General features: G+C 35.7%; 1 protein-coding gene across 1 annotated transcript in view; it reads right to left on the reverse strand.

The window, feature by feature from the left end:
• The window catches only part of LOC135783475 (E3 ubiquitin-protein ligase TRIM39-like), a 43,472-nt gene that overhangs the window by 11,427 nt on the left and 24,060 nt on the right, over positions 1-7,985 (reverse strand). The window lies entirely within an intron of this gene.

Raw genomic sequence — 7,985 nt, forward strand, 5'->3', positions numbered from 1 at the left:
AATGTTCTCAATGCTCGAGTTCACGTGTAGAGACACAGGCGATACTTCGAGCAAAATATCATGTTTTGTCGAGCCTTCTTAGTGTTGTAAAAATAGCGATTTTGATGCTCACAACATATTGAAGGCATAGCTTCTAGTTCTTTTGCGACCACTTCAGGTCCTCAAAATGGCGGAAGACAAGAGAGTGACGCCAGCTGAAACCCATGTATACATAAATCATACATTCATCATCCATATTTTGTCATATGATTGGTAGATCTCCAGATCTTTAGCAGACATCTTACAGACGTCACATACCTGATGATAAATGTCTTGTTCTGTCTGTGATGATTTGTGCTTTTTAGACAATTTATTATGTCCATAATTTGTAGTGATCTTAAACTATTTATATTTTAGGGTTCCAGGCACAGATAGATTGGTCATGTGGTTTTACTAGTGGGCTGCTGGGCAATGTGGGCTGGCTTAATGTCATGCACATGTAGCCCTGAGTGTTTAAATGAGTCAGGTTCAATAATCGCTGTGTGAACAGTGAAAAGTTGTGACATGTTATGGCTTTGCACTGTTCTAAATGTAATTACTCTTGCTGAACTCATGCTTGTCAGCAGGGGGCGCTCTTACATACACATGACTGAATCAGTCGATAAGTCTCACAGAAGCACAGTGTCATTGTCATTGCATTTCTACAGAAATAAATGTGTTGCATCGAGAATGGACTTTGCTTCCTTCTTAAAAGTGTAACAAATATAGACATAAAAATGACAATTGCAATAATGTGTTTTTCTTTGAGCCCACTTGTAAGATATTTCATGAGTATATTTAATTTGTTCACTTTTGTTTAGACTTAATTAATTCCTTAAAAGTTTAAGTAGCATTTATGTTTCTGAATGCTGACGTCGAGCCTTCACAACCTCGGTAGGCTATAGCTCAAGTGTAAATTTAAAGTTGTATTGTTTCTATTAATTTATCTAATTCATCTATATGCACAAAGACAATAGGACCTTTTTGTCCCCTTTTTGTTTTATAGAGTAGATTAAGAGAGTGAAAGTTGCAGCAGCCGCGAGGACAGTTGAAAGTGCAGGCAGTGACAGTCACTTACATGAAGTAGTAAGATTGGTCGAGGGCACTGTGTTCAACAAAATATTTCTATATGTATTATATAAATATATATGCATATGTACTTATATTAATACAAATATGATTGGTTCAGTAACGTCAGTTTGAAATTCATTGTCTTTTATTATCAAATAAAATAAATAAAACTTATTGGATGATCTAACTATTATTGTATAAAGTATAAAATACTTCTATATGTTTTATATCAATTTATTTATATGCATTGTACTTATATTATTATGATTGTTTCAGTTTGAAATACATTATCTTTTATTATTAAATAAATTAAAGAAAACTATTATTGGATGATCTAACTATTATTGTATGAAGTATAAAATACTTCTATACATATTATATCAATTTATTTAAATGCATAGTATTTATATTATTATGATTGGTTCAGTGTGAAATTCATTATCTTTTATTATTAAATAAAATTAAATATAACTGTTATTGGATGATCCTGATGATTTTTGGCATGACTATTTCCAGATTCCTGGAAGTACTTTAGAGTCAATAAACCTTTGAAATATAGAGCACCAGATTCCTCTGCACAACCTTTTAGTAAATTGGAAGATACCAGAAGTTCAGATTTTTACTTTGCAAAGTCACTTTTCTATTTCTCACATCTGATTTACTGTCTGTTAATGAAACAAAAGATCTCATGTTAAATGCAGTAAAATCTAATTGAGCCTATTTAGCATACATTTGGAATTTCTTTGTTACAATGTTATAGTTAGACAGATTTTCTCTTCTTGTTTTCTTATTTAGTTAACTTTAAAGTATGGAGCGAATTTTGTGCCAAAATTTTACAAACAAATACAGCATTTTGCAAACAAACTCAATCTGCTTTGCAAAGGGAAAACTTGACTCGCAAACAAACAGAAAACGCTTTGCAAATAATAAAGGCAATTTGAGAGAAAATGCAGATGTGTTACAAATATGTACTGTGTTTTGTAAATGTGACCATGATTTTTTCACAAATGTGACCATGATTTTTTCACAAATGTGACCATGATTTTCTCACAAATGGGACCATGATTTTCTCACAAATGTGACCATGATTTTCTCACAAATGGGACCATGATTTTCTCACAAATGGGACCATGATTTTCTCACAAATGGGACCATGCAATCCAGAACAGCAGATGGCGCTGTTTCAACTTTTTCAGGCATTGCAAAAAAGCCCAGGGGAAAAGCCCTGAATTTTAACATACATATCACCCCTGACAGTGGCAGCAACTGAATAAAGACATTTCATTTGTCGGGCTTCATTCTGTTAATCTCACTGATTTTATTGTAAGTGTTAATAATAATAAATGTTTGTTAATAGTAAACAAATTCTGTGTGTCAAGACAATGAATTCAACTTACAATGCTTATCAAAAGATGCAGGATAATAAATGAAACTCTTTGGAGAAAGAGTGTGGTAGGGACATAATAAACCCAACATCGGCTGTCTGGACAGAGTGGCCAGTTCAAGCAACAGTAACCAACCAACCAGGATCATAGTCATTTGAGCACTCTGAACAAGATAAACTTCTCCAAATTGTTAATCTTTTTAAAGTTGGTCTTATCTTGTCAGGCTAGGAGGACCAGTTTAAACCAGCTTCTTTCACAATAGCCAAGCTGGCAAAGCTTCCAGCCTAGTCAAGCTGGTTTGGGCTGGTGTGATCAGCCTGACCAGCTACAGTATAAAAGCAAAAATCCTTCTAATACTAGCTTAAGCTAAAACCAGGCTGGAACACCATCTTAACACTCTGGGGTCGGCTGCGGCGCGGGCGCCGCAAACTCTTTATTTTTCAATCACTCCCCAAAGAGACTTAGATAACTCTGCTGATTTTGGACATACAGATATGATTTATACATCATTTAAAACGTTAAAGTGTCTAGTTTTTTTCTGTCCACTCCCAATAAAAACAGAATGTTGTGCTTTTCGCAAAATTAAGTAAATAAACATGATGCGCGTTTTGTTCTCTCTCCCTAAGTGAAGTCCTTTCAGAAACACGTCAGAAAAATGAACTGTAACTTAACGAATACTTGTCATACAAACAAAAGATAAATGTCTACATAATGCTTCGAATGTCTGCTTTTAAATGATGTAAGTGAAATCGAAAACAAATATTGTAATTCGTTGTTAACTGTATTAGAAGAGAGAGATGTACTGTCTTTCTTCTGTTGCTTCATTATCTATAATGAGCCACGCCCCGCTCCATTGAAGAGAAGAGCAGAGATCATCCATATTCATTAATCAACCCCACAGTCAATGGACATTCCGTCTCTGCAGCCATTCACTGCTGTGTTGAGTTTTAATCCGAGTGCTGGAAACATGACATCTACTTGTTTACTAGTGACTGTAACTAAAGTTATCTTCAGACGCGAGTGTGACTCGATCGACGTCCAAACGCACACACAAACACACAATGCCTCATATTTGAAGCGCTTTGTGGTATCATTATAAAAGATGCGATTGCACACACCACATAACTGTTTACTCGCGCCTTAATCTCCAGACAGACGCGAGTGTGTGTGCTTCGTCAGTGTGATGGGATCGATGTTCAAACTCACACACACACGATGCCTCATTTTTGACGAGCTTTGTGGTATTCTTAAGATGCAAGTGTGTGTGCTTCGTCTGTGTGACGCGATGTCCAAATGCACACACAAACACACGATGCTTCATATTTGACGCACTTTGTGGTGTTCTTATAAAAGATGCAAGTGTGTGTGCTTCGTCTGTGTGACGCGATGTCCAAACTCACACACAAACATACGATGCCTCATATTTGACGCACTTTGTGGTGTTCTTATAAAAGATGCAAGTGTGTGTGCTTCGACGGTGTGACGCGATGTACAAATGCACACACAAAGACACGATGCCTCATTTGACGCGCTTTTTGGTATTCTTATAAAAGACGATTGCAAACATCACATCTACTTGGTTACTCTCGCCTAGTAAATAAAAGTTATCTCCATGCGCTTATGTTTTCTTTGTGCTTCCGTCAGACGTGATCAACGGCCAAATGCATACACAAACACACAATCATATTTGACGCACTTTGTATTAAGACGCATCTAAACACATCTAAAACCCAGTTTATTCGCGTATATCTCTGCACAGTAAGTTTATTTAATGCAGGATCATGCATGTGAAGGCATTTCTTTTGTCTTGCTTTCACAAACAAACACTTAACAATAATGGCATCTTCACATTCCTGCCTAAAGGCTCATTATGCAGCTCATTATGCAAGTGTATTGTTCTTCAGCAGTGTATTGTCAATCACAGATTATTCAAGAGCTTCCAGCCTCCTTGCATATTGCCTTCCTAACCAAAAAGTGACTTTGAAATTGTAAATCAATATATTGTGTTATGTGAAGGAGTAAGCAGAATGATTTTCACATCATTTTAAAGAAAAAACTCTAGACTACTAGATCCTGCTTTGAAAAGTTTTAGGAAAACATGTTTAGAATGAGTTTTGTGGACTTATATCAGTCACTTAAATGTTTTTCTTTTTCAAAAACCACGCATAAACATTTTTCTCTCAAAAATACAAACATGTACATACATGTTAATCATATAATATAGTAGCCCAGTTTGTGCTGAATGCAGTGTTATAAGACTTTTGCCATTATTATGTTTTTAAGCAACTGAAAAAAGCACAAATGTCAGTGCAGGTCAAAACTTCTCCAGGGCCCTAAAAACCCCTTAGACCCCAGAGGGTTAAACCAGTCAACCAGCATAGGCTGGTATTAGCTGTTATTTTTCTGCAGGGGATATAATAAATTTTATTTATAATGCACTTTCTAAAACTCAAAGCACCATAATATATGAGATTCTCAGGAACATACACATACAAAAGTAAACAAGTTAGTAATAATCATTTTGCAATAGTAAGCTATTTTAAAAGGATAAGTCTTTAAGGATCACTTAAAACAGTCCAGTGATGGTGAGTTTCTTATCACCAAAAGAAGAGAATTTAGAGAATCAGACGGGGTATAGGGATTGACAATTGCAAATGTATAGAATTCAGATGGAATTCAATGTCTTTACACACAGAATGTGTTTACTATTAACAGACATTAATTATTATCAACACTTTCAATAAATCCAGAGATTAACAACATGAACCACGAAAAATTAATTTAGTCTTCATTCAGTTGCTGGCACTGTCCGGGGTGATATGTAAGTTAAAATTCAGGGCTTTTCAGAGAGACTAGTTGAAAATGCCTAATAAGGTTGAAACAGCGCCATCTGCTGTTTTGGATTGCATGGTCACATTTGTGAGAAAATCATGGTCCCGTTTGTGAGAAAATCATGGTCCCATTTGTGAGAAAATCATGGTCCCATTTGTGAGAAAATCATGGTCCCATTTGTGAGAAAATCATGGTCACATTTGTGAGAAAATCATGGTCACATTTGTGAGAAAATCATGGTCACATTTGTGAAAAAATCATGGTCATATTTACAAAACACAGTACATATTTGTAACACCTCTGCATTTTCTCTCAAATTGCCTTTATTATTTGCAAAGTTTTTTCTGTTAGTTTGCGAGTCAAGTTTTCCCTTTGCAAAGCAGATTGAGTTTGTTTGCAAAATGCCAAATTTGTTTGTAAAATTATGGCACAAAATTCGCTCCATATTAAAGGTACAATTTGTAAGATATTTGCAGTAAAATATCCAAACACCACTAGGCCAGTGTTATAAATTTTGTTCAGCTAATTACTTACAATATCTCTAATGTTTTCAACTACTTGTAAATCGTGAGAACACTGCCATTCTAAACAGTGACACGAGACAGTACAGTTGTCTGTCAGTGACATTAATATCCACGTTACCCTTTGTTACCGCTTTTACTGACGTAAAAACCACATAACAACAGTGTCGTGGACAAATGCGGAAGTTAGTGTATAGCGTCTGTTGGGCTACTCGTTTGTTTACGGACTATGATTACTCTTTACGTCTGTCACTGGTTTTGTCGGCAAAAACAGCTCCTGTAAGCGTACGGGCAAACCAAACGACCCAAAAAGAGTTTGGGACAACAAGAGAGAAAGAATGAGGATTAATATCGGTGTTGCATTATCTGGATGGAGAGAGCTTCGCGACAATCCTCAACTAGACAGAGACTGATCTTGCTTTTGTTTTACATGACAGGTGAGTTGTTTTGATTCGTAAACCTTCAAAAATCTTATGCTATTATATCAATCACAACATTAGTTTGTAGACTGTAGTCAGTGCATATTATGCACATAAAGAAGTATTGTACTGCAATATAACGTAATGCAACATTCAATGGTGTCATGTCAAAATGGTCATTTTCAGACATTTACTAAGTCCAGTGTTGGATAGAGTTTGTTACCGTAGCAGCTACAGTGTAGCTATCATTGTTTTACATCATAACCTCACAATAAGAATTGTACTGTCAATACATATTATGTGAAAAATCATTGTAGATTGTAAGTTTGTTGATCTAAACTCTTAATTATGTGCTGTGTTAACACACCATCGATTTGGACTAATACTGTTACATCTAATACTAACTATTTCGTTTTCAGTGTTGGGCAAGTTACTGAAAATTAGTAATTAGTTACAGTTACTAGTTACTTCTTTTAAAAGTAATTGAATTACTCTACCAATTACTGTATATGAAAAGTAATTAGTTACTAGGGAAAGTATGCTAAAGCATCAACTCAACACTACATTTTTGTCTTTAATTTCGACGAGTGAAAATTTATGTCCATATTTCCAGGAGAGAACGCTCATTCTATCCGCACTGTCGGCCATGATGAAGTTTAATGATTCATTGCGCCGCCCACCACTGCGAGGTTAGATCAGAAATGTCTTGTCTGCAATGTCATCAAACGCAACATTTATAAGACTTGATTCCTTTACCTCATCCATCAACATGATTTCTCGTTTCCGTCTGATTGATGGCCATCAGCGGTTGAGTTAAAGACTACAAATCCCATAATTCCACGCTGCTTCAGAGCATCATTAATCTACGTCATTGTTATTGTTTTGATCTGGCGCCCTCTAGCAGTGGATTCTACGAATTGCACCTTTAATGACAGGATATCCCACAAAGTGCTCAGCTGATTCATGAAAATAAAGCTGTAGAATTATCACAGCTGTGTTGAGATGACAGTAAATATGTGATGTTTTTTTTTTAGAAAAATACATTTGAATAAAGTTTTGTTTCATATGGTATTCACTTCTATACGTTTTCATTTATTGTGATGGTTTTATTCACTCATTTTTTATTCATGTTTCCTGTTGTTTTAAGTAAACAAAAGAGATTGCTTCACTAAAATGTTTATAATCACTTGTCATCTGACAATACATATTAAATTACAGTCTGCTTGTTTTACTTCTTTTTGTCCACTACAAAATAATGTGTATATAATATCTGTAACACTGACAGAGACCGTAGTAGAGTTGTCAAGTTACTAATGCAATCAGGTGTTAGTACACCTGTCCCTCATACACACGCATACGTTTTCATGTCTGTTATTAGGTTTATTCGAGTTCATGCACCGCTGTAAGAACCAACAGGTGGATGACATAAAAGTACCGTGAGAGCGATTCCAGAAATCATATGGAGGAGTCTGATTTCGAGTCGCTCTCGCGGTATTCTGATGTCATCTTCCTGTCGGTTCTTGTGTTTCCGCATGAACTCGAACAAGTCTACTACGTCATATGTCGCATGATAACGTCAACATGGTGAATGCTGTCCATACTAACGCGAATGTACGTACTGTCTTAGCGCACGTTAAGTAGGTACTCATGGAAATTCAGTACCTACTCAGTAAGTATGCGATTTCGGATTTAGCCAGCAACAATATCCCATTACTGCAGGATTTACTCATATATACACA

This window comes from Paramisgurnus dabryanus, chromosome 2, assembly GCF_030506205.2.
Source record: "Paramisgurnus dabryanus chromosome 2, PD_genome_1.1, whole genome shotgun sequence".
Classification (NCBI taxonomy): domain Eukaryota; kingdom Metazoa; phylum Chordata; class Actinopteri; order Cypriniformes; family Cobitidae; genus Paramisgurnus; species Paramisgurnus dabryanus.